Source organism: Bos grunniens, chromosome 10 (genome assembly GCF_055505025.1).
Source record: "Bos grunniens cultivar Pamir isolate PY7600 chromosome 10, Bosgru_T2T1.0, whole genome shotgun sequence".
Classification (NCBI taxonomy): Eukaryota; Metazoa; Chordata; class Mammalia; order Artiodactyla; family Bovidae; genus Bos; species Bos grunniens.
The window spans coordinates 10,014,113-10,040,692 of record NC_141174.1 but is presented as its reverse complement, the minus strand read 5'-3'; the positions used below and the strand labels follow the sequence as shown (position 1 = coordinate 10,040,692).

The window sequence follows — 26,580 nt, the reverse complement described above, 5'->3', positions numbered from 1 at the left end:
AGAAAGCAGATAGAGTAAAGTTAGGAAAGAAGCTTTTATTAAATCACATGAAGAAAACCATTCTGATTCCTCTTTTTGACTCCACCTTTCCTTTTGTTTTAAAGATCATCAAAAAGAAGATCATGCCAGCTCATATAAGAATTTAGTAAGTCCTTGAATGTATCTGACCTCTAAGCCTGACTCATTAATCCTCTGAATGGTATCCTGGTTGGCAGAAGGGAGTTGGTTAAGAATGTGTACTTTGAGAGCTGACAGCCTAAGTTCATGTCTCATCTCTACACTTGCTCATGGTGAACCTTAGAAAAGTGATAAAACTTCTCAGCACGCCAGGCTTCCTTGTCCATCACCAACTCCCGGGGTTTACTCAAACTCATGTTCATAGAGTTGGTGACACCATTCAGCCATCTCATCCTCTGTCGTCCCCTTCTCCTCCTGCCCTCAATCTTTCCCAGCATCAGGGTCTTTTCAAATGAGTCAACTCTTCCTATCAGGTGGCCAAAGTATTGGAGTTTTAGCTTCAACATCAGTCCTTCCAATGAACACCCAGGACCGATCTCCTTTAAGATGGACTGGTTGGATCTCCTTGCAGTCCAAGGGACTCTCAAGAGTCTTCTCCAACACCACAGTTCAAAAGCATCAGTTCTTCGGCGCTCAGCTTTCTTTGTAGTCCAACTCTCACATTCATACATGACCACTGGAAAAAGCATAGCCTTGACTAAACGGACCTTTGTTGGCAAAGTGTCTCTGCTTTTTAATATGCTGTCTAGGTTGGTCATAACTTTCCTTCCAAGGAGTAAGCGTCTTTTAATTTCATGGCTGCATTCACCATCTGCAGTGATTTTGGAGCCCCCACAAATAAAGTCTGACACTGTTTCCACTGTTTCCCCATCTATTTGCCATAAAGTGATGGGATTGGGTGCCATGATCCTGGTTTTCTGAATGTTGAGCTTTAAGTCAACTTTTTCACTCTCCTCTTTCACTTTCATAATTAATAAAATAGGAGTGATAGCACCTATGTCCTTGGATTATTAAAGATGAAAAGAAAGTGCTTAGCATAATGCCTTTTGTTGTTGTTATTCAGTTGCTACATTGTGTCTGCCTTTTTGGCCCCATGGACTGCAGCATGCCATGCTTCCCTATCCTCGTATCTCTCGGAGCTTGCTCAAACTCTTGTCCATTGAGTCGGTGATGCCATCCAACCATCTCATCCTCTGCCACACCCTTCTCCTCCTGCCCTCAGTCTTTCCCAGCATCAGGTCTGGGATGTAGCAAAGAAATATTAGTCATTGCTATGATAGTCACGTCACCTACCATTCAGAAATTCACAGAACTAAGAATATCAGAGCATGGAGGCTCTCAGAACTCATCTATCAGCCATTAGTGAAAGTGAAAGTCAGTCGTGTCTGACTCTTTGCAACCCCATGGACTATACAGTCCATGGAATTCTCCAGGCCAGAATACTGGAGTGGGTAGCCTTTCCCTTCTCCAGGGGATCTTCCAAACCCTGGGATCAAACCCAGGTCTCCCGCATTGCAGGCTGATTCTTCACCAGCTGAGCCACAAGGGAAGCCCATCAGCTGTTATTTGGGGAAACCCCTAAGTAACTGTAAAATGTCTGTGTATATGTAACTGTATATGTAAAGAAAGATTAAAATAAGGATAAAGAACTAGATCCATGTGAAAGAAGACTGAGGGCATCTCATCTAAGTCTTACCTAGTTCCCTATCTATGATGGCAGACTCGAGGTGATCCAGTGGTAATTTTTTTTTCTTTTTTTTTTTCATTTTCATTTTTCTTTCTTGTTAATCATCCAGATTCAGTGCTGACCACACTGACATTTTTTTTTTCTGGTTGTATTTATCTGGAGCTCAGAGTAGACCAGGCCTGTGACATTGTTTTCCAGAGTGATTATATTTGAGCTTAGTGGAGGCTGTGAAGTCATGTTTTCATGTTGTGTTGTAAGCCACACAGTAGGTGATTATTGATTGTATACTCAACTTCTATAGCTTACATGTTTTGGAAATTTTTACCTCTAAGCTTTGGATAACTAAGATGGTGATGTTTGTCCCACTTACTATCAAGGGCTACAGGATTTAGACATGAAGAGAGTTAGAGTTACATAGGTATAAATTGTCCATGGAAATAGCCCTACATTTCAGTTCAGTTCTGTTGAGTTTCTCAGTCATGTCCAACTCTTTGTGACCCTGTGGACTGCAGCACGCCAGGCTTCCCTGTCCATCACCAACCCCTGGAGCTTGCTCAGACTCATGTCCATCCAGTCAGTGATGCCATCCAACCATCTCATCCTCTTGTTTTCCCCTTCTCCTCCTGCCTTCAATCTTTCCCAGCATCAGGGTCTTTTCCAGTAAGTCAGTTCTTCACATTAGGTGGCCAAAGTATTGGAGTTTCAGCTTCAGCATCAGTCCTTCCAATGAATATTCAGGACTGATTTCCTTTAGGATTGAAATGAGAACATTATAAAAGAACTATACATTATAGTGGAACTACAATGTATTTTTTTTTTCTATCTTAAAAAGTGTCAAAAAATTTTAGGAGATGAAATTCTTATTTCTCAGATTAAAAAGCCCTGAAGATTAGAGTTACTCAGTGAACAAGGGACACAACTGGAATTGCATCTTACATGTATATAGGAACTGGCTTTGGTTAATTGAGGGCAGTGTCTTCCCACAAATGATAAAACCATTTTTGTCAGTGTTACTAATAAGTTTTCTATTCTGTGGTTTACTTGGACAAAAGGATGTAATTGGGGGCTCAGAAGTTAGTTTTTGGCTCAGGAAAATTGCCTGGAGACAACATCAAGTGACAATATATTTATTTCTTTTTTTTATTGTTTTTTTTTTACCCATTTATAATTTATTATTATTATTATTATTATTTTTACTTTACAGTATTGTATTGGTTTTGCCATACATCAACATGAATCCGCCACAGGTGTTCATGTGTTCCTCATCCTGAACCCCCCCTCCCACCTCCCTCCCCGTACCATCCCTCTGGGTCATCCCATGTGCACCAGCCCCAAGCATCCTGTATCCTGCATCGAACCTGGACTGGCGATTCGTTTCTTATATAATACTATACATGTTTCAATGCCATTTTCCCAAATCATCCCACCCTCTCCCTCTCCCACAGAGTCCAAAAGACTGTTCTATACATCTGTGTCTCTTTTGCTGTCTCGCATACAGGATTATCGTTTTGTTGCTAATAACAGATAATTTCCTGGAATTAATTTAACAGATATCTAATGAGTTCCTACTATGTGCAGTACATTGTTCTAAGCAAAGGAAATATAGTAATTACATTTATAAAAATCCTTGCCTTAAAATGCTTTTCGTGTAGTTTTTTCACCTCATCAAATGCTTTTGCTTATAGACTGTTTAAAAACCATTTTCCCTAGTTATGGCGTCTTGATACTTTTAGTGCCTGCTATAAGGAAACTTTTATTAGGCAACTTTAAATCTTTCTTGTTTACCGCTTACTAATTATTGAATCAGGAACTACCAGACAGTAAAAGCTTTAGGCATTATAGCAAGAGTAAACAGAATTTTATCTTGTTAGATTGTTAGAAGAAATAGATCTTTTTTTTTTCTTTTCTTTTAAAAAAATATATGCCACTATAAAATGAACAGCTCCAGTCTTATCTGTGGAGGTTTCTAGAGACTGTTTTTGTAGTTAAATTTGTTTCAACAGTCACTTTGCTAACTTTTCTTCCTGTTACTGGTCTCTAGTTTAATCTTCAGATGATTTTTATTTGTATGAGTTAAAACATTGATTTCATTAAAAGTATCTTAACATGGTCTTATGCTCAGAGAAGAGACACCCAGGTTTTAGTCCCAGAATCATTATATACTAGTTGAATAACATTGGACAGTCCACTTAAATTTTCCAGGGTTGTTCCTCATATTTTTTTAGATTTTTTTCTTTGAAAATTAAGAGGAAAAAAATGAGGATTTTTTTCAGACCCCCAAACCTGACATATTAATACTAGTTCAATTATTTTTATCTAAACCTTCTTTGAAAGTAAGGATTTTGTCCTCCAAACTAGATTATTAGTTCTGATGTCATAAATATTATCATATATCTTTTAAAATCCCCCACTGTATTTAATATGCTAGCAGTATGTTTGGCAGTATTTGGTCTGGCTTAGGACCAGAGTGAGTAGAGATAATGGAAGGAATAAAATCAGCCTCTTTAGCTGTTTGTGCCTGTGGATATACATAAGACAATTTTCTGTTTAGGAGAGGAAGGGGGAATTTTGGTTGGGAGTAAAACTAACAGGGCAGGGCGGGAGGAGTAAAACGCTAAATGGCTTTCACTTCTTACCTTAACTGGTTTCCAGTTTATAGGCTGAAGATATAGGCTTTGCTGCTGCTGCTGCTAAGTCGCCTCAGTCGTGTCCGACTCTGTGTGACCCCAGAGACGGCAGCCCACCAGGCTTCCCCGTCCCAGGTATTCTCTAGGCAAGAACACTGGAGTGGGTTACCATTTCCTTCTCCGATGCATGAAAGTGAAAAGTGAAAGTGAAGTTGCTCAGTCGTGTCCGACTCTTAGCGACTCCATGGACTGCAGCCTACCAGGCTCCTCTGTCCATGGATTTTCCAGGCAAGAGTACTGGAGTGGGGTGCCATTGCCTTCTCCGGATATAGGCTTTAATATACTGTTTTTTTTTTTTTTTATCCTTTTGACTTACTTCACCCTATAAAACAGGCTCTGGGTTCATCTACCTCACTAGAACTGATTCAAATTCATTCCTTTTTATGTTATCCTTGTTCAGTCACTCAGTCATGTCTGACTCTTTGTGACCCCATGGACTGCTGCACATCAGGCTTCCCTGTCCTTCACTACCTCCCGGAGTTTGCTCAAACTTATGTCCATTGAGTTAATGATACCATCCAGCCATCTCATTCTCTGTCATCCCCTTCTCTTGCCCTCAGTCTTTCCCAGCATCAGGGTCTTTTCCAGTGAGTCAGCTCTTTGCATTAGGTGGACAAAGTATTAGAGCTTCAGCATCAGTCCTTACAATAAATAGTAAGGGTTGATTTCCTTTAGGATTGACTGGTTGGATCTCCTTGCTGTTCAAGGGACTCTCAAGAGTCTCCTCCAGCACCACAGTTGGAAAGCATCAGTTCTTCGGTGCTCAGCCTTCTTTAGGTCTAATTCTCACATTGGTGTATGACTACTGGAAAAACCATAGCTTTTGTCTCTACTTTTTAATATGCTCTCTAGGTTGGTCATAGCTTTTCTTCAAGCAGCAAGCATCTTTCAATTTCATGAGCGCAGTCATTATCCACAGGGATCTTGGGGCCCAGGAAAATAAAGTCTGTCACTGTTACCATTGTTTCCCCATAACTTTGCCGTGAAGTGATGGGACTGGATGCCATGATCTTAGTTCTTTGAATGTTGGATTTTAGACCAGCTTTTTCACTCTCCTCTTTCACCTTCATCAAGAGGCTCTTTAGGTTCTTTTTGCGTTCTGCCCTTAGGCTGGTGTCATCTGCATATCTGAGGTTACTGATATTTCTCCTGGCAATTTGGATTCCAGTTTGAGCTTCTTCCAGCCTGGCATTTCAAATAATGTACTCTACATATGAATTGAATAAGCAGGGTGACAGTATACAGCCTTGACATACTCCTGTCCTAATTTTGAGCCAGTCTGTTTTTCCATGTTGGGTTCTAACTGTTGCTTCTTGAATTGCATACAGATTTCTCAGTAGATAGGTAAAGTGGTCTAGTGTTCCTATCTCTTTTTCCCCCCCAGTTTGTTATGATCTACACAGTCACAGGCATTAGTGTAGTCAGTGAAGCAGAAGTAGTTGTTTTTCTGGAATTCCCTTGTTTTCTATGATCGCATTCAGTTCAGTTGCTCAGTCATGTCCAACTCTTTGCAACCCCATGAACTGTAGCACGCCAGGCCTCCCTGTCCATCACCAACACCCAAAGTTTACCCAAACCCATGTCCATTGAGTCGGTGATGCCATCCAACCATCTTATCCTCTGTCGTCCCCTTCTCCTCCTGCCCTCAATCTTTCCCACCATCAGGGTCTTTTCAGATGATCACATGGATGTTGGCAGTTTGATGTCTTGTTTCTCTGCCTTTTCTAAATCCAGCTTGTACATCTGAAGCTTCTTGGTTTACATACTGTTGAAGCCTAGCTTGAAGTATTTTGAGTATTACCTTGGAAGCATGTGAAATGAGTGCAGTTGTGTACTGACCTTTCCAGTCCTGTAACCAGTCCTAAGTTTTCCAAATTTGCTGATATACTGAGTGCAGCACTTTAACAGCATCATCTTTTCAGATTTGAAATAACTCAGCTGGAATGCCATCTTTTATGGCTAATATTTCATTGAATATATGTACCAAAACTTATTTTATCCATTCATGTCAGTGGACATCTAGGTTACTCCCATCTAGGTTAGTCCTGGCTATTTTAAAGAGTGCTGCAATAAACATTAGGGTACATGCAACTTTTAGAATTGTGGTTTTCTCAGGGTATATGCCCAGTATTGGAATGCTGGGTCATGTGATAGTTTTATTCCTAGTTTTTTGAGGAATCTCCACAGTGTTCTTCATAGAGGCTGTATTCATTTATATTCCAGCAGTGCAAGAGCATTCCCTTTTCTCCACATCCTCTCCAGCATTTATTGTTTGTAGATGTTTTGATGATGGCCATTCTGACTGGTGTGAGGTAGTACCTCATTGTAGTTTTGATTTGCATTTCTCTAATAATGCAAATTAGTTTCTTTACTTTTAAAGGAAATGTTGGAGTCTAAATTCTCTTCTAAATTTGTGACTCCAAAATTTAAAGGTCTTCAAGATTATCCCGTAGCTGAGAATCATTATTTAGCATTGATGGTAACTTATATTTGAATTACAACTTACTTTATAAGGTTTAATTTAGAGATTAATTTAGAGATTGCTTCCATACCTCTTCACTTACCCAGTGCTGAGCAACATATCTTTGAGTATAATAGATGTTCACTTAAGTTTTTACTGATGCCTCCTGTGATGACTTTATTACTGGGTCAGTAATTTAGGACAAATGTTTCGTGAAACAATTATCCATTCTCAAATGCACACAAAACTTAAATGCCATATACTGAAGTCTCTTTTGATACTATACCCACCAGCTATTTTAATGAAATCAGGTAATGTTTAAATGTTCTATGTCACAAGCTTATACAATTCAGTTCAAATGTATTGTAAAAATTGAACCCATTTTTAATTACTCTTATCATAGTTACACAACTATATAGCAAATGTAAGCATCCCTATTATAGAAGATGGGACCCTAGAGAGATCATCAAGCTGCAGTGATGGCTTATTGGTCTGAAAATTGAATCTGTAATACTTAAAGAGGCCAAGAAATGCCTAGAGAGCTGTCAGTCCCCTAACTGCTTTTTCTCTGATTTTTCAAAGTTAAATGTCTTCAAAGTCCTAGGTATTTTTTATAAAATATAGACCATTGTAATTTCTGAAAATGATATAATAGATGTTATTCATGACTCAGAATCCTGGTGAAATTTTGGTACTGGTATCTTTTTGGGAGAAGACAAGTTGGTTTAACTTGGTCTTGACTCTGCCCTTTTCTTCCGAATCCTAATTTGTCCTTAGTAGTTAAAAACAGGTGCCATGTGGTCTGTGAATTAAGATGCTAGGCTAGATTCAAAGTATTCCCTATTCTTCATACAGTGTCAACAGACTCATTCTAAATAATGTTATAAAGCTTATTTACCTATTTTTAGACTTCATTGATTCCCCTGGAGAAGGAAATGGCAACAGACTCTAGTATTCTTGCCTGAAAAATCTTATGGACAGAGGACGGGCCACAGTCCATGGGGTCACAAAGAATTGGACACAATGAGCGACTGAGCGCACATACATAGAGTTCACTGAAAATCAGAGGCAAAAAGGAAACAAACAAAAAAACCCAGCCCTAAAACACTAGAATAAACTATTCTGACAAAGACAGAATGGTCACAAAACTTTTAGAAGGGTGGGGGAAAAATAACAAGAGAGTTGCATGTACCACTGCAGTCTCAAGTCTATCTGTTGGTGGATCTTAGGCATATTTTACACAGTTTTCTCTGTGTCAGCTCCATTGATATTCTCCTGTGTCAAACGGCAGGACCTCAGCAGCATCCTTCTCTGCTTTCCTCTAGAATACCCTGGAGGTAGGTGGCTGGGAGGGAGGGAGGGAGCCACAGGGGAAATCAGCTCCCTGGACCTCTTGGCTTCTCTGCTCCAAGTGCTTCTCTGAACACAGTAATTGCTGCCACGCTTGCTGTTGCTCTGTTGGCCATTACTGACACTGCATGATCTCACCTCTGAGCGCCCTGTTACAGTTAGACGATAAGTCTCTCTATCCATGGGCTGCTGATCATGGTGTAACCACAGTATTTTATAGTCAAGAGTCAAGTCAAGGCATGTCGTGAGTCAAGAGATGTGACAAATCCAGTGTAGGGAGGATTTCCCGGGGCTGAGGAAAAGGAGCTACAAAATGTAATTCCTGGGGGCAGGAATGCCTCAGATTAGTCCCCAGACTTTTCCAAACAAAATATTGATTATCCTCATGAAGATAGGAGAACCATAAAGTAAATAGATGCTGTTGAGGTGTGTCATCTACTTCTATTTGCTGCCATATATGAGTCACAGGTCTGACCTAGCCAGGACCATTAGACATAAGAGGAACAAAAGGAATAACATCTCAGTTATTTTAAAACCCAGAGTTCCTTTACTGAAGAGGGAAGTGGTCCTTTCCATGTCAGATTTTCTTGGAGGTATCCCGGTATTACTGTATACTACTGTTAAGACTACAGTACAAATATTATGATAATAAAAAATCAATAAATTGTGTTTGTCACTCTTTTTACAGTGAGAAAGGAGATTGTATCTTCTAGGGTAAATTACAGTGAAAACATGCTGATTCTAAAAGTGTAAGACTCAAATCTCTGGAAATTTTTGTGGAAATTTCCCATTCTCTGATGCTAATGCATGGGGATGAGATGCCACTGAAAACAGTGTTTTTGAAATAAAGAAGATCTAAGTACTTGAAAGATTTTTATTTGTTTATTTTTGGCCACACTGGCTCTTTGTTGCTGCACACACACTTTCTTGAAAAAGTACCATTTTGCATGACTTTTACCATGGAATTTTGAAAAGCTTTTTACCATTACCTTTTAAAATCGAGGCTGAGTAAGGACTTTTTGTTCAGGGTGGAGGGAACCAAGTTCTTTTAAAACATTTTAGCTAAATGACAGTCTTGCAACTACAACATTTCATTAAATCAGCTTCTCAAAGGTCTTTATTTACTTCTAAATGTCATCTCTAAAGTATATATCTTCAAGGATTCTCATCAGCTATCTTCCCTAAAGCTCCATGATGCCCGTTAAGTTGAACTATAATAAAAAAATGACAGATTGAAATTGGAATTTTATTTTCAGCTTGGGTTAGCTCAGAGTTCTTCTGAGAACTTGAGAGTAGGTGAAATTGAAATCTCAGTACCTGCCAGAACTTAAGTTGCTTTGTCAAGTAATGTTTAATTCTCCGGAGTGTGATCAGCTTCCTGCTTTTTCCCAAAGTAAAACCAGTCTACATGTTAAGGTTTTAAAATCCTGGGTTATAAATTCATATCTTTTTTCCAAGTAGAATTGAAGTAGGAAATAACACAAAACTGATCTACATTTATTGATTAGCAAATACTTACTTATGTTAATTGTGTTGATACTAGATCTCCTACCCAATGGAGATTATTAAATGATTGTCTTAGTAAAACTGAGATTTTATGCATATCTACATACATACATACATACATATGTATGTAATCAACCAAAAAAGGAAAAGGAATTTATTCATTCACTAACCAGACAAAAGCTGGATAAATGAATGCAATTTCCAGGTCCTTCATTCTAGGAAATACTTTTTCTCCTCCCTACATATCAGATATGTTGATTTTTATTTTTTCACCCAGTTAGGATGATTTAGTAGATTTTCATTCAGTGGAGATTATTACTATAACCTGGGAATAATGTCATAATAATAATTATCATTTGCATGTAATTATTTGCGTGCATTATCTAATTTAACTCTCAGCATAATTGTAGTAAATCCTGTCATTTGTCTCCATTTTGCAGATGAGTAAACAGAGGATCAGTGATCATTCTCTTGCCCCAGATCAGAAGACCAACAATGTCAGAGTTAGTCCTGCTTGGTTCCAAAGCCCAAATTATTTCCACTGTGCTACCTGGTCATGCTACTATTCTCATGCCTTTGTGATCAAACAGAAACTCGTAACTGAGCAGGTGTAAATGTTATTCAAACAGTGGCTATGCTACTGGAGGGCAAAACTGTACAACTGCTCTGTTGAGTCAGAAATCCACCCAAGTTCAGAGTATCTCAGGGGGTTAATCCTGTGTTGGTTAGGAGCCTGCAGAGTAATCTAATCTGAATGTTTTCTAGTGATGGTTGAAAAAAAACAGCCCAGGAACTCCTCCATTCCCGAAGTGCTAATGGAAGAATTTGCTTGACGTGCTTTGCTAGAGTCTGTTCAGTTCCAGGTGAGCTCCCCAAATCTAGGAAGTAGCATTTTCTTTGAGTCAGGGGACAGCAGTGCTTCCAGTTTGCTTGTAGAAGGCCCTGGCTACCTCCAAGCCACACAGCTACTTTTGAGGACTAACATTTAATCTCTTGGAAAGAACATCACAAAATGGAGTTGTCAGTACCTGCTAGGAAAATTTTACATTTCAAAACATTAGAAAATACTTCCGTATTGACATAACAAGGATTTTGTCTCTGAATCCATATAATTTATCAGCTTAATTTGGTGCAGTTAGTGCAAATTATTCCTTACGGATGGGACTTAGTTCATGATTTATTTGGTTTGTAATGAGCCTTCTTTAAATGGTGAGAGAGACCGATATTGTTTTGTGTGAATCTGCATGTTTGCCAGTCAATACAGCCAATTGCCCCAGTCTTTCACTATGGCCTCATGCGACTTTCAAGCAGACAAGGAGCAGGAGAATGGAAACTTAGGACTGGGGTGGAAAAATATATTGAAGAATAAAGTGTTCCAGGTTCTGATTTTGAAAGTTTCCTTTCTGCAAGGACTGGAACTTTGAAACTCTGCATTGCAGGAAACCTAGGTTCGATCCCTGGGTCGGGAAGATCCCCTAGAAAAGGAAGTGGCTACCCACTCCAATATTCTTGCCTGGAGAATTCCACAGATAGAGGAGTGTGGTGGACTATAGTTGATGGGGTCGCAAGGAGTTGGATGCGACTGAGCGACTAACACTTTCAAAATATATATAACCAAACCGAATTTTGTCCCTCACCTTATCCTCAAAGGGAATTTGCATCTTAACTATAATGAAAATTCCATTTGGGAAAAAAAAATACACTAAGAACTCCATTTGAGATTTCAGAATGCTATTGTTGTGTTTCTCTTCTAATATAACCGAGTTTCCCCACTGGATCATATTTATTCTTTAATATTCCCCCTAGCATGCTAGAAAGTCATAGAGGTACTTTAATGAGAATATATTTAAAAAGGGACAATTAAATGTAGTCTATGTACCACCATTTACTTGACTAGTTATTAGTAGCTATTAGGTTTATTCAAAATCAATTAGCAATTACAGTAAAAAAAAAAAAATGGGGAAACTTCTCTTTATAAATTCTAAGTTCTCAAGTATTTAACTTCGAAAGATCCTTCCAGAATTAACTTTTTAAGAAGTGTTCTCATATATATTCGCACTTCAGCTGAAATTGCATTGGAATACTTACTGTTAGTGAAGATGTCACATCATGCCTTGTGTCTATGTTCATGGTGCCACTTACATAGGTTCCTCTCCTTAAGGTTTGAAGCACTGCTACCGTCCATGAGAAGCCTTCCTTAATAGTTAAAATTAAATATACTCTTCTTTGGAGTCTTCCTTCAGTTAAGTGTACCATACGACACCCTCCCGCACTTGAGTTAGTTATGTTATATGCTGACTTTCCTCATTGACTGCAAACTCCTTGAAGGTCAGTCAATTGTCTCATCTAACTGTGGGCTTCCCACACATTTCTTCTAGTTTTAAATGAAACAGCAACACAAAGGTAAACTGTGGCATACCTGAATAGGAAGGGAGACCTGAATGTCTTCACTGAGGCATGAACGGAAGAATTTTGTAGAAGAGAATCCATGTAGTGTGGCTTTCCTCTACCGCCAACATACTTGGAAATGAAATCCCTTCTCCGTTTGTTTTCTGACAATAAACTTTTGGAAGCTTTATCTTTGTGAATGAGATTTAATTACGTCCTGGTAGTTTCTTGGACGAGGCAAGCATTTATGAGGTCTCCTGATACTGCCTAGTATTTGAGTCCCTCACGCAATCACACTCAGGGCCCCAGTGTGAACACCATTATGCTCCTAGATAATTGGATCTGTGCTCAGGGCTTGATATACTTGTCCACAGAGGATTGGCTTAAAGTGAGAGACAAAGTTTAAAACAGTAAAAGGGGCAGGAGTAAATTAGGAGGACAGGTTTTTTTTTTTTTTTAAGTTGTTAATTGAATCATTAAAAATGTCATTTTGAAACAGGGCAGGTAGCATGTATTAATTACAAGCATTAAAAGAGCAATAAATGTTACAGCACCTCTTTTAGCCATGAGTGTTGAGAGCTGTTAACAGAATTTCACCACTGGGACCGTCACCCACCATGCATTCAATATGAGCATGCTTGCTTTGTGCGTGCCACTGTCCTGAGCTTCAGGAAACCTTGTCCTAAAAAAGGTTGAGATCTGTTTTGGGAGACAGACAAAAAAGATCAAGGGGTGTGTATACAACTCCGGAAACACAGAAGAGGGAGACAATAATGCCCTGTCAAGGCTTTTTCTAAGAGGTGGTGTATGAGTTTTATTTTAAAGAATAAATTAGGCTGGCCAAAAGTAAAGCAGAGCATTTCAAGAAGAAGGTGTAGCCTTTGCACAGATGTGGAGTTGCCAAAGGGCATGTGAGTGTTTGGTAACATTTAAGGATACGATGCGATTAGATGCAGTGTTATTGTCATTTGGTGGCTAAGCTGTGTCCGACTCTGCGGCCCCGTAGACTTAGGATGCTAGGTTCCTCTATCCTCCACTAACTCCTGGAGTTAGCTGAGATTCATGTTCACTGAGTCAGTGATGCTGTCTAATCATTTTATTCTCTGCTTCCCCTCTCTCTTTTTGCTTTCAGTCTTTCCCATCATCAGGGTCTTTTCCAATGAGTTGGCTGTTTGCATCAGGTGGCCAAAGTATTGGTGGTATTTCTGGGGAAGTGAAACTGGGCATGTTAGGTGGGAAGTAGTGGGTGAAGGGTACTTTTATGCCGTGACAAGAAGTCTGGACATTATCACAGGAGTAATCTAAGTGTATGCCACCATGCATTATAAGGAATTTTATTATTCTTCTGGGACTAACTTCACAAGCACGAAAACAACAGTCTAAATCAAAAGGCAGTGTCAATACTTTAAGGCTACAGTCACCATCAACTTGGAGAAGGCAATGGCACCCCACTCCAGTACTCTAGCCTGGAAAATCCCATGGACAGAGGAGCCTGGTAGGCTGCAGTCCACGGGGTCGCTAAGAGTTGGGCATGACTGAGCGGCTTCACTTTCACTTTTCACTTTCATGCATTGGAGAAGGAAATGGCAACCCACTCCAGTGTTCTTGCCTGGAGAATCCCAGGGATGGCAGAGCCTGGTGGGCTGCCATCTATGGGGTCACACAGAGTCGGACACGACTGAAGTGACTTAGCAGAACCATCAACTAGATAACTAGCAGAACTGAGAGTGAATCCATTCAAATCCTGTCCCTGAGCAGGTTTGGCATTCTCTTCCACTTTCTCCAGAGAGTACAAATTGTGAGCTTTCAGAAAAATGACTTCCGCAATTAACATGGGAGAGTCAGTTAGTGCTAAATTATTTAAACCTGAATAATTGCTTATCACTAATCATTGTGGACTTTGGGAACTTCTACAAAGTAAAACTAAGGACTCTGAAAGGTCATGAAGATTCCCTGAAGTTTTCCTGTGTTTAAGCCTTTTGGGTCTTTACAGAGGCAAGTCTTAAGTGGAAGAAGAGTAACTGCCTTTAGAGGCTGACTAGAATGACCAAATATACCTCAGATGTAAAAAAGAAAAGAACTACATGGAGCTCTTCATTTCTCCTCTTAATGCGGAAATGGGCCACATCTCTTACCACAGTGAATGGATGTGCTGGGAATGAGCAGCTCAATTAGCAACAGCAGCCTCCAGTGGGAGATCAGTAACTTCTCAAAGAATCTTTATTCAGTGTCTGTTTTCCCCCCAGCCCTTTGGCTAAATGGACAAGTATTGCAATAATTTCCCCCCCTCCTTCTTTGTCTTTCTTTATGGATCTTTGTGTGTGTGTGTGTGTGTGTGTGTGTGTGTGTGTGTGTGTGTGATCCATTGCTTGTTATATGGACTATTAATCTCAATATTTTAGTAGAAAGAACAGGAGGATTTTTGGCAGGCTTAGAAGTTGTCTCTCCTAATTTTTCCATTTCAGCTTCACTCAAGGCATCATAGATGTATGTACAGATTTGAAAAACAGAACTAAGAATTTGAAACACATATTCTACCAGGCGTTTCCCTTTGGACCTCCTTTCTGTCCCAAAGGAGGTGAGAAAACACGTTTTGAGATTCTTTTTGGCTCAGTCCCTTACCCAATTGGTGCAGAGATGAAGTTAGGTTAGAAAAACAGCTATGATGATATTTCTGTATTTTTGAATGTGACAGTTAATAAAATTTTTAAAAAGCTGAGTCATGTCTGGCTCTTTGTGACCCCATGGACTGTAGCCCACCAGGCTCCTCTGTCCAAGGGATTTTCCAGGCAGGAATACTGGGGGGTGGGTTCCCATTTCCTTCTCCATGGGATCTTCCCGACCCAGGGATCAAATCTGGGTCTCCTGCATTACAGCCTGATTCTTTACCATCTGAGCCACCAGGGAAGCCTAGTAAAAAAGCTCTGCTGCTGCTAAGTCACTTCAGTCGTGTCCGACTCTGCGACCCCATTGACGGAAGCCCACCAGGCTCCCCCGTCCCTGGGATTCTCCAGGCAAGAACACTGGAGTGGGTTGCCATTTCCTTCTCCAATGCATGAGAGTGAGAAGTGAAAGTGAAGTCGCTCAGTCGTGTGCAACTCTTAGCGACCCCATGGACTACAGCCTACCAGGCTCCTCTGCCCATGGGATTTTCCAGGCAAGAGTACTGGAGTGGGGTGCCATTGCCTTCTCCGGTAAAAAAGCTCACCAAGTGCTAAATTGATGAGGGAAGATGCCTTCATAGAAGGACACCATAGTTTGCAGGGAGGGTACAAGGAAAGTAATTTGAAAATTTCTCTCTCTCTCTCTCTCTCTGTCTTTTTAAACCTTGGTAAGGGCTAGGAATAGGTAAGGGGGATTTAAGCTTTTTCTTTGTCAAAGTCTATTCTTCTGAAGAGGCTACAGGAACATTCCTTCCTTCTCCATATGCTGAGTAATGTGGAGAAGCTATGGAATGGGCACAAGCCTGGCCCTGGGGATGGGCTCTTCATTTTCCATAGCCTGTGAGAGGAAGTATGCTATTTATGTTATTTTGTTGCCTGCAGTTCCTGGTTAATAGAGCTTAAGTGAGGTGAAAGTCACTCAGTTGCATCCGACTCTTTGTGACCCCATGAACTATATACCGTCCATGGAGTTCTCCAGGCCAGAATACTGAAGTGGGTAGCTGTTCCCTTCTCCAGGGGATCTTCCCAACCCAGGTTTCAAACCCAGGTCTCCCACATTGCAGCTGGATTCTTTACAAGCTGAGCCACAAGGGAAGCCCAAGTTGTAGTTAAATGGCATTATATGATCAGTAAATATTACTTTTAAGGTGATTGCATCTTTTAGTACATTCATAAAATGACTATCATAGGACTTATTCTAATGCCAAGATTAAATTTACAACCAACATCCTGGTCAATTCAATTCAGCAAACATTAAGTGTCTCTACTAGTGCTGGATTTAGACCAGTGAATAAGCAAAAGGCCCCACCTACAAGGAGGTCACAGTGTGATAAGATCAAGGAAGAATTGTCCAGAAGAGCCAAATTAAATACTGCTAACTGTGTAGGTGTTTGGGGGAATGGAGGCCCTCAGAGGCATTTTTGGTTTTATTTTGAGGTTGGTAATTTATGTTTTCTGGGGCCAAATCTATTAGGTGGCATGTGTAAGTGACAGCTAAAAGTTAATATATATTTTAAAAGTATTTATTTATTTGGCTGCACCATGTCTTGGTTGCAGCATGTGGGGTAGTCGCCTGGCCAGGGATCCAACCCAAGACCCCTGCCTTGGGAGAGTGGACACTTAGTCATTGGATCACCAGGCAAGTCCCATCTACAAGTTAATATTAAGTTTAAAAGAAAACTGTGATTTGCAGAGAGTAGAGTGTTTCCAGACTCACTTGAGGTTATCACTAACCTGATATTTAAAGCAAACCAAGATATTCATGTGTGTGTGCTAAGTTGCTTCAGTCACGTTCAGCTGTTTGTGATCCCATGGACTGTAGCCTGCCAGGCTCCTCTGTCTGTGGGGTTCTCCAGGCAAGAATACTGGAATGGATTGCCATTTCCTTCTCCAGGGAGCTTCCTGACCCAGGGATTGAACCCTCATCTCTTATGTTTCCTGCATTGGCAGGCGGATTCAAAGAAATTAGGAGAATAGGAAATTATATTGACCAAAAGGTCAGTGTTTGCCGGAGGACTAGGATTTGAGGAAGTGATTGATTGCTAAATGGTTGAGGAATATTTGGGGGCTTATGGAAATGCTCTATACTTTGAATATATTGGTAGATTGATGAGTGTATGCATCTATCAAAACTCATCAAACTGTGTAACTTAAATGTGTGCATTTTAGTTTATGTAAATTATACTTCAATAAGGCTGGTTAGAACAAAGCAAATAAAAACAATATATCTTGCAAAAAAACAGAAAGCTATGGCTTCCAAATATAGAAGTTGCTGTTAGCTGTATGTGATAAAACTTATCCTCTACCATTGTAAATTTAGTGACTGAAGTATTCAAATTAAACTGATTAACAACAGGTAAACAGAAGAAAGGAGTTTGCAAAAGAACTGGCTCTTTAACTAGTTAAAGTTAGCAGAAGAAATTTCATAGGGGAAAGGGAGGGGGGCAGAAAGGCTTTTGTGGGAAGAACAGATATCTTTAGGAAAGAGAAATGAATTCTTCGAAGAGCAACTAAGAGGTGAGAAGGTTTGCAATGATGTTTGTCTATGCAGATACGAGCGGTCTCTCCGTCTTCTTCAGGTTGTAAAACTCCCCAGAGCACAGGTTTCTTGGTAGGTTCTCCTTCTTCCTCTTAGGAGGAAAGCCACCCTAAAAAGATAATTTATGGCAGCAGCATTTCTCAGAAGCTGCTGCCTTTAGTCAGATAAGGGAAATTCAGAGAAGACTTTTTTTTCTGTATCTGTTGAACCTCAAATGTCTTCAGCTTAAAATGATCTTTATGTTAACTGTGGGGTTCCAACTGAGTTGCCGTCATAGGAAAGAAAAAGATTTTTTTTTGTTGTTGCTATTGTTTGTTGGTGGTTGAGGGTGGGATTCTTCTCAGGGAGAGCCTGGTTTTATTTTGGGATGCAAAGTAATGGGGGTCTTTGATATCGAAAACTTGTCCCTCTGAGCATAATCTAGACTTGCTGTGAATCGGATAAATGGTTCTTCGCTAGAGTTAATGATAATTATGAGTGTTTGGAATGAGCAGTGGCCCCAGGAGGAGTGTGAGGTGTTCAATGGAGGAGCTGGAGGCCTGACCATGGGGCAGAACCAAGATGCAGTAAGTGGAGGGTGGGGTGACGAGGACAGTCATTCTGTGAGGGAGGGCAGCCGAGGGACCCTGGGAACAGAGATATCTGGTATTAGTGTTGATTATTTAGATTAAAATTATTGGCCAGGCTATCCTTGTGAAGAAGGGACATGAATTTCCCAGCTCAACTTTCCAACTGGCGTGAGCCTTCAGGATTATCCTCTACATGTAACATTGACTTGGTGCATTACTTAGTATGAACATTCTGAGATATTGAGAGATAGAGAGGTTTAATTTTCACTAACACATTCTTAGTTTGCCAAGATGAAAATTTGATAAACCTTTTTATTTCAGTAACTTGTGACATTTCAGAAATAAATGGTGGGTTTTTTTTTTTTTTTTTAATCTATAATACAGGGAGGTTGGAGAAGGAAATGGTAACCCACTCCAGTATTCTTGCCTAGAGAATCCTGTGGATGGAGGACCCTGGTGGGCTGCTGTCCAGAGGGTCACACAGAGTCGGACACGACTGAAGCGACTTAGCATGCACGCGTGCATTGGAGAAGGACATGGCAACCCACTCCAGTATTCTTGCCTGGAGAATCCCAGAGACAGAGGAGCCTGGTGGGGTGCTGTCTATGGGGTCGCACAGAGTTGGACACGACTGAAGTGACTTAGCAGCAGCATAGGGAGGTTAGGGGCACTCTCATCTTTTCAATGCTGTGTCCTTTAAATGACTTACCAGTGATATGCTAGAGAATTACAGGTTTGGGGTGGGATCCTCCCAGGTCCTGAGGACAGAGGAGGGAGAATACACTCAGGAGGTAAGGTGAAAGACAGAGCTTGTGAACTCAGCAGGTGCAGGAATGTGGACCCTGAGATGCTGATGAGGAAAATAAGTTCTCTAAGACAGTGGCCCCCAACCTTTCTGGCACCAGGAACCAGTTTCATGGAAGATCATTTTCCATGGACCAAGGTGAGATGGGTGATTTTGGAATGATTCAAGCTCATTACATTCATTGTGCACTTTATTTCTGCTCCACCTCTATGGACATGAGTTTGAGCAAGCTCTGGGAGTTGGTGATGGGCAGGGAAGCTTGGCGTGCCGCAGTCAGTGGTGTCACAAAGAGTCGGACACGACTGAGTGACTGAACTGAACTTATTTCTGTTATTATTACATTGGCTCCACAACAGATCATTAGGCATTAGATCCCAGAGGCTGGAGACCCCTGCCCTCAGATTCTCAAAAGCTAGTGCAGGGATAGCACTATAAGCTAAGTGTTAACTCCAATCTTAAAGGACAAGGAAAGTCAGCAAGCTGAGAGATTTGGGAGAGTCTAAGGCTGACAGCTGGGTTATGTATGACACTAATGTGCAGTGCGTAGTCTTGACTCTTTGCTCAAGCATACCTAGAAGAGAAGAGCGATGCTAGCAAATAAGATTCTGAAAATAGCCTCCGAGAGCTTTATTAATTACCTCTCTTTGTTGGGGTGTTTAAGAAGATAGCTCTGGCTGCCAGGTGGAGGATGGATTTTATGAGATGAAGGTGGAATCAGGGACCCATTAGGAAGCGATTGGAACTATGTGAAAGATGAGAAGTTCACAGAAAGCCTTCTTTGCATAGCCTGCTTGAAAATAGTGGATATTAAAAAATAAGTCTCATTGTCTTTAATCTATGGCTGAGCTTGAGGGAAAATAATGGAATTATTCCCAAGTCAGAAAGTAGATATGAATCCACAGCATAAGCAGGCTCTGGGGCAAGAGTTGGCCCTGGTGTACTGTGTTATCTGCCATTTTGACAGCCAATGGTTTGCATTTTAGTCAAGCAAAAGCATGGTAGGGGGTCATATCTGCAAATTGTGCACAAAGCTAGGAGCCTCAAGGGATAATGACCTCACTGAGTGAACTAGGGAAACCATCCCCCCCACCCCACAGGAAGAGGTGCTGAGACACTTATCTGTATTGACTTTGGCTCCAGGTATAGCTGAAAATTAAAAAGTCTCCCTCACTCTGAGAACTGCTGATCGTAGCCTACACTGTGCAGATTTAGTCTCTGAAGTCATAATAGTGTAGATGACTTGAAACTCTGAAACCTAAAATGTAGTTACTTAGTTAGACTCCCAATATCCTGGAAGAAGGCTGAACACCGAAGAATTGATGCGTTTGAATTGTGGTGCTGGAGAAAACTCTTGAGAGTCCCTCAGACTGCAAAGAGAGCAAATCAATCCTAAGGCTTCCCTGATGGCTCAGACGGTAAAGAATCTACCTGCAATGAGGGAGACCCAGGTTCGATCCTTGAGTCAGGAAGATCCCCTGGAGAAGGAAATGGCAACCCACTCCAGTACTCTTGCCTAGAAAATCCCATGGACAGAGGAGCCTGGTGGGCTACAGTCCATGGGGTCACAAAGAGTTGGACATGACTGAGCGACTAACACTTTCACTTTAAAAGGAAATCAAGCCTGAATATTCATTGGATGCTGAAGCTCCAATACTTTGGCCACCTCATGTGAAGAACTGACTCATTAGAAAAGACCCTAATGCTGGGAAAGATTGAAGGCAAAAGGAGAAGGGGGCATCCCAGGATGAGATGGTTAGATAGGATTGCAGACTCAATGGACATGAGTATCAGCACACTCCAGGAGATAGTGAAGGACAGCAGGGTGTGGGGTGCTATAGCCCATGAGGTCATAAAGAGTCAGACACGACTTAATGACTGAACAACAACATCCAGAAAAATATATATACAAACACTCCCAGGAAGAGTGCAACTTAAAATCCAACCTCAAAAATTGTACAATATTATTATAAGCTCAAAGTCCTAAAGACAGGAAAAAAAAGCTTCCATGAGTCAATAGGAATAAAAAACTACAGAGTTGTATTGTAAAAAATACAGATCCTAGATATGATCAAATACAGATTATACAATAAGTATGTTTAATTTTTAAAGTAATAAGAGGGTAGGCAGAAAATAGGAACTTTGATTTGGTAGGTTTGAAAAAAGAGTCAACAACTTGTATTGTCATCCCTAGATGTCTGCAAAAGACTGGTTCCAGTATCCCCTGCAGATAGCAAAATCCATGGAAGCTCAAGTCTCATATAAAATGGTGTAGAATTTGCGTATAACCTTTGTACGTCTTCCTGTATCATGTCTAGATTAATTACAACACCTAATACAATGTAAATACTATGTAAATAGTTGCTGGTATACAGCAAATTTAAGTTTTGCTTTTTGGAGCTCTCTGGAATTTCTTTTTCTGAGTATTTTCAGTCCACGGTTGGTTCAATCTGCGGAGGCAAAACCTTGGATACGGGGGGTGGGGGGGCTACTATACACTGAAGAAGATAGTAATGGAAATTCAAATCAAAGGTTGATATAAACTAAAGGGATTAGATATAACTAAAGGACGGATTAGTGAACTGAAAGATGGAGCTAAAGAAATTGCCTGCAGAGCAGCAAAGAGTTGGAAACCATAAAAGAGACTTTAAGAATGACAGCACCCAGCAGGAATCCAGTCAGAGTTCCAGGAGCTCATGAAGAAAATAGGATGAAGCATAACTTGAAAATTTCATTGGGATTCGGTTGAAGATATGGTCGTAATTTTCCAAAAATGATGAATGACTCCAGTCTGCTGATTCTAGAATGCCGAGGGGTCCCGAGCATAATAAAGGACAAGAAATCTCCTGGAGAACCCCAAAGGCGAAAAAGGTTATTGTAGAAGTCTGGGTGAGGTGGAGGATTGAGGTAACAGTGAAAGTGCAGCCGTGTGGTCAGATTCAGGCCATGTTCAAGGGTTTAAGTTGGTGTCCTTTGCTCCTGGGCTAGGTTTAGGGCACGAGCAGATGTGGGAATCTGCTGACTGCTGCAGGTGGGCTTGTGATTGGTGGTGTATCAACTGAGGAAGGTCAGAGGGCTTTTGCTCCTTTTCGGGATGTGGCCCTGGCCCTGGGAATAGAGAAGGGAGAAGAGGCAGCTGGTTTTTCTCATTGTTCCTCAGGCCCAGTTGGCCCGGTTCTGCCCACAGAGTTCCCGTTCCAGTCAGTCAGTGTGAAAGGCAGTGAGCAGAGCAGAGCTGTGGGCTTTATAGCTGGAAAAGTGTTTTTTTTTCCTTCCAGTCAATGTGACTTGACGAGAGCCTGAAGCCAAGGCCTTGAGTGAAAAGGTGACATTTCTACCCAGACTCTTTTCTGAGACAGAGGGTAATTTTTGTCAGGTTCCCACCTGGCTTTTTCTGTCAGTTTCTCCTCAGGCACGATCTTAATCTTGCATTGTTCAAGCCAGTCAGTCACTGTCACTTACCCTTGTTTCAGCGAGATATTTTTTTTCAGGGCTTTCTGGTTTTCCTCAAAATCTTTTCAAGGGCAATGTGCTGTTCTAACCATGGTGGAAGGAAGTGAAAGCTTGCTTCTGAGGTCACAGCTTGGCTTGGGCATTCTAAACGGGAACCGCGGTTCTCTGGACATTTGGATTGTTCCTTATGTTACGCTTTGAATGAAAAAAGAGCCAATGATTTTGCAAAATCCTGCATTTTTTTTTTTTTTTTAAATTTCTAGTGACAATACCTTCCCAGCTTCTACCTCATCCTTAAGTAGATTGTCTGTCCCCTTGAAAGGTCCGGTAGTTACATTTGTAATGTCTCCATGCCCACCTCCTATTTTCCTTCTAGGATTACTTTGATTATATTCAAATTCAGCACATTGACTTTGAACCTGAATGTTTTAAAAATTAAATTTTAAATTTTATAATGGTGTTTGATTCACAGAAAAGTTGCAAAGAGAGTGTAGAGAGTTTCTACATACCTCCATGCAGTTTCCCCTATTTTTTCCATCTTACATTACTGCAGGAAATGAATATTGGTACACTACTATGAACTCAACTCCACATTATTTTGGATTTTACTAGTTTTCCCAATAACGTCCTTTATCCATTAAGGATACTATTTTATATTTAATCGTCATGCCCCCTTGGCTCCTCTTGGCTCTGACAGTTTTTCAGCTCTCCTTGTTTTTGATGACCTTGACAGTTTAGAGGAGCATTAGTCAGGTATTTCATAGTGTGTTCCTCAATTTGAAATTTTCTAAATGTTTTCCTTACTATTAGTCTAGGGTAATAGGTCTTTGGAGGGAGGTTTACAAAGGTAAAAGACTTTTTTGGTCTCATCATATCAAGTGCATATATCATCACATGACTTACCACTGTCGATGTTGACCTTGATCCCCTGAGATGGTTGTCTGGTTTAAGCGCTGTAAAGTTACTGTTCATACTCTGCTCTTTAGAAGGGAGTGGTTAGGTTCACCTGCTCTCAAAGAAGGGAGGAAGAGATTAGGCTGCACATCTTCAAGGGGAAGGTATTGTATGGGATCAAAATATGTGACCCTGAGCATGGCACTTTGGCCTATGAGTGATTTTGACCTGAAGGCATTTGAAATTCAACAGATGCAGAAAAAAGCCTTCCCAGGGCTTCCCTTATTTCTAAACCAAGAAACTTCAGAGAAATTAGGGCTGCCATATATTCTCTCTCCTGGGGAAATTTTATGGCCAAGAAGACTGGAAACAGGTGCCGACATAGACCTGCAAAAGCAACCCACACATAATTAAGTTACCCTGGTTTGCTACTTGTGGAAGCCTCTACTCTTTTCCTCTGTCTTGTTATTTCTCTATAAGCGTATTTTTCTTTGCCCTGATGCTATATGAGTCCCGATTCTAACCATCCTTTGAGTTACTCATCACTGAGTTTCCCCCATGTGCACACTTTCTCCATGTGTTAATACACTTCTCTTTTCTTTTGGTAATTTGTCTTTTTTCAGTCTAGTTTGTAGGATCCCAGTCCAAAAACTTAGGAGGCTAGAGAGAAAAAATGTTTTTCCTTCCTTATAGTTTCTACATAAATTATTTGCAATTCTTCTGTAAGAAAGGGTTGTCCCTTCTCCTACATTTATTTATTCTGTTCTTTATTTCTATAACTGGACCTGATTTCATCCTCCTGCCTGTTAGGCTGGATGTTTTGTTTAGCTTGCATCTCCTTTCTCAAGCCTGCTCTCCTTTGTATACTGACTCTGTCATCAATTCTGAATTTTCTCCAGACCTTACCTTGCTTGTTTTAGGGGGCAAGAGTAAGGGGACAGAGAGAGGTGGATAAAACAGAAAGCAGAGTGTCACACTGTGGGGTGAAAAGGTGTAGAGAGAGAGGAATATGGCTTAGGATAAGTGGGGTGACTGAAAATGCTGCAGTGCAGGAAATTAGAGCAAAAGGTGACTGTGAGAATATACGTTTCCAGAGAACTTGCAGACAGTGTGGAGAGAGCATCAGAATTTCCGCACTTTAAGGTAAAAGGTGATTCTGGGAGGATTCTGGGGGCATCCAGGTGGCAGATGTCCACCAGGTGGTTACATTTAAGGATAAGAAATAGAATCATTGAGGCCTTCAAGATCAACTCATCAGGTTCCTAAAGATGAAGAATCTGTGAACCTGAGAGTTTTTGTGGATTGCCTAAGGTCAGAGTTGTTCCCAGCAGAGCTAGAATTAGAAGTGAGGCTTCCTGATTCCCCATCTAATTCGTATTCCAGGATGCTGCAGCTGTTTCCGTGCAAGCTGATTCTGATACTAATAGAGTGAGGTTTCCCATCCCCTTGGGAATTTCGAGGCTATAACAAGAAATACCCTCAATGGGATAGAAACAACTCAGAGAAGCCAAATTCCTTTTTTGGTGATTTAAATGTTAATACCTTGGCACTTCTCCAGGCAAGTGAGAGATTAGAAGGCAGCTAAGGAGCTGTGCCTCTTCTAGGAAACCCCAGTCCCTGTGTTTGGTTAAGTGACTCTTTACCGTCCTTGAAGACAGAGGCTTAAAAAAGAGATTCCTAATGGAACCCAACCATTCTTTCATCTTGTGTCAATGGCAGTATTTCTTCCCTTCTCTCTAGACCAGTAGAGGTGTCCTGTGGACTACTGTACTAGACCTACTTCTGTTAAAAATCTGGCCGCTCCTTTGGCAGCACTTAGATACTCCAGCACAGATGTAGTTTAGACAGGTGCTTGGTAAACGTTTTGTCTGTGTGCTCCTCTGTCAGAGCTCCCTGCCCTATTTTCTCAGAAATCTTAGCTGCTATTGTTTCAACACTCAGCTTCTTAAAGCCCAAACTCCAAATTGAAAACAAAACAAAGCAGTTAAAGATTGGTGATTTATTTTCCAACAAACATATGGGAATTGGGAACATCTGGGTTATTTGGTTTGAAACGTTCAGTTATCATCTGGTTTGGTGTTATGTATGCTAATTATGCTTTATTTACTTGAGAGTATTTGCCAAACCCAGCTCAGTGTCAGGCTGTGGCTGAAAGGAAGCTGCCAATCAACTAAATGTGGCAATGACCTTGGGTCTAGCAGCTCATAAAAAGAGTATTTGTAAAGAATTGAAAAATAAAAAGATGATGAAAACTGCCCATTTTTCTATTATCAGTTACAGTCACTGTTCATTTTAGTAATATTTTCATCTTATCATCTTTTCACTATATGTGATCTTAAAATATGGTTCTTAAAATAAGAAATATAGCTTTCTTATCCATGTTTTGTTTCCTCATATGACAAATCAGCACTTTTATATTAATAAAATACTAAAATACTATTTTGATTACTGTATCATATAGCTGCTCCATAATCTATGTAATTGATTTTCTACCACTGGATATTATTTAGATGGTTTCTAATATTTGGCTATATAAATAGCTTTTTGCCTTAAATATTTTCTGGATTTGGAATATTTTATTGGTAGTTACACAGAATTGTAATTGGCTATGACTTTTAGAAAGGTTTCAGTTGGCTAGATCTTAAAGATTCATCTCTTCCAAATTTTCCTCATGAGGCCAAAATCAATACCTGAGTTATGATAGTGATTCTCAAGCTGTTTATCATTAGAAAATTTAAAAATACCCATGTACTTCATCTTTTAAGCTACTTTTTTTCTGCCCAAAAGTAAGGTTGTCATGTACTAAGTGATTTCTACTGATTTGCCAGTAAAGGCTTATATAATGAAGTAGAGTCTTCATTCCCTGCCTTCTCTCAAATGACTAAGATGGGCCAGACAACTCAGAAGCAGAGTTTGGGTCCATCAGCTTGAACTATATGTTTTCTTGGTGTTATTAGATTGCCAAGAGATCCAGACAGGGTGGTAAGTGGGAGTGGGGAGTTGGAGCTAAATTCCTGTAGGGGAAGGAAAGTTTAAGGTAGGGGAATTAGGTATATTGTCATGCCAAAAGGGCAGGAGATCAGTGGTAGCTGCAAAATTTCTCCTAGAAAATGAGTAAACCAGAAGGACATTTTGTATTTCAATTAAAAAGAAGTTCAGAGGTAGGGCAGTTATAGGATTATACAGTGGATCACTGGTGTCACTTGGGATGCAGGCTCTTTCTACCTTCTTACTCTACCAAAACCAGGATGCTGACTTTGTCTTCATGCTCGTCTACTCAGGGTCACAAGATGGCATCACATACTTATCCAAAGGAGTCCCAAAGCTTCCAAAGACATCCACAAGCAGAAAAAAAAAAAAAAAAAAAAGACTTTTTTTTTTATCATAGAGAAAGATATTTTCTAGATGATCCTATCTGATCTGTCCTTAGATGCCAATGAATAGAACTGGATCTTGAGCCAATGACTGGCATGATAGACTGAGGCCAATTGGAGTTCAGTCTCTGGGGAAGGGGAAAGGGCCCATCTTTTCTGAACACTTTATTGCCCATTACCCACACAAAA

The 26,580-nt window shown here is 40.4% G+C and overlaps 2 long non-coding RNA genes across 6 annotated transcripts in view; one reads left to right on the top strand and one right to left on the bottom strand.

Moving 5' to 3' along the window:
• Window positions 1–26,580, top strand: part of LOC147363898 (uncharacterized) — a 293,279-nt gene that overhangs the window by 42,433 nt on the left and 224,266 nt on the right. The window lies entirely within an intron of this gene.
• On the bottom strand, window positions 21,695–24,061 carry LOC147363900 (uncharacterized). Of its 2 annotated transcripts, none has more exons than XR_015133895.1 (3): window positions 23,027–23,348; window positions 22,133–22,318; window positions 21,695–21,778 (listed from the first exon to the last, which is right to left on the bottom strand). It is a non-coding gene; the product is annotated as an uncharacterized LOC147363900 (long non-coding RNA). The 2 variants fall into 2 exon arrangements; XR_015133894.1 differs by lacking the exon at window positions 21,695–21,778 and adding an exon at window positions 23,924–24,061 and having other exon boundaries at window positions 22,180–22,318; window positions 23,027–23,129.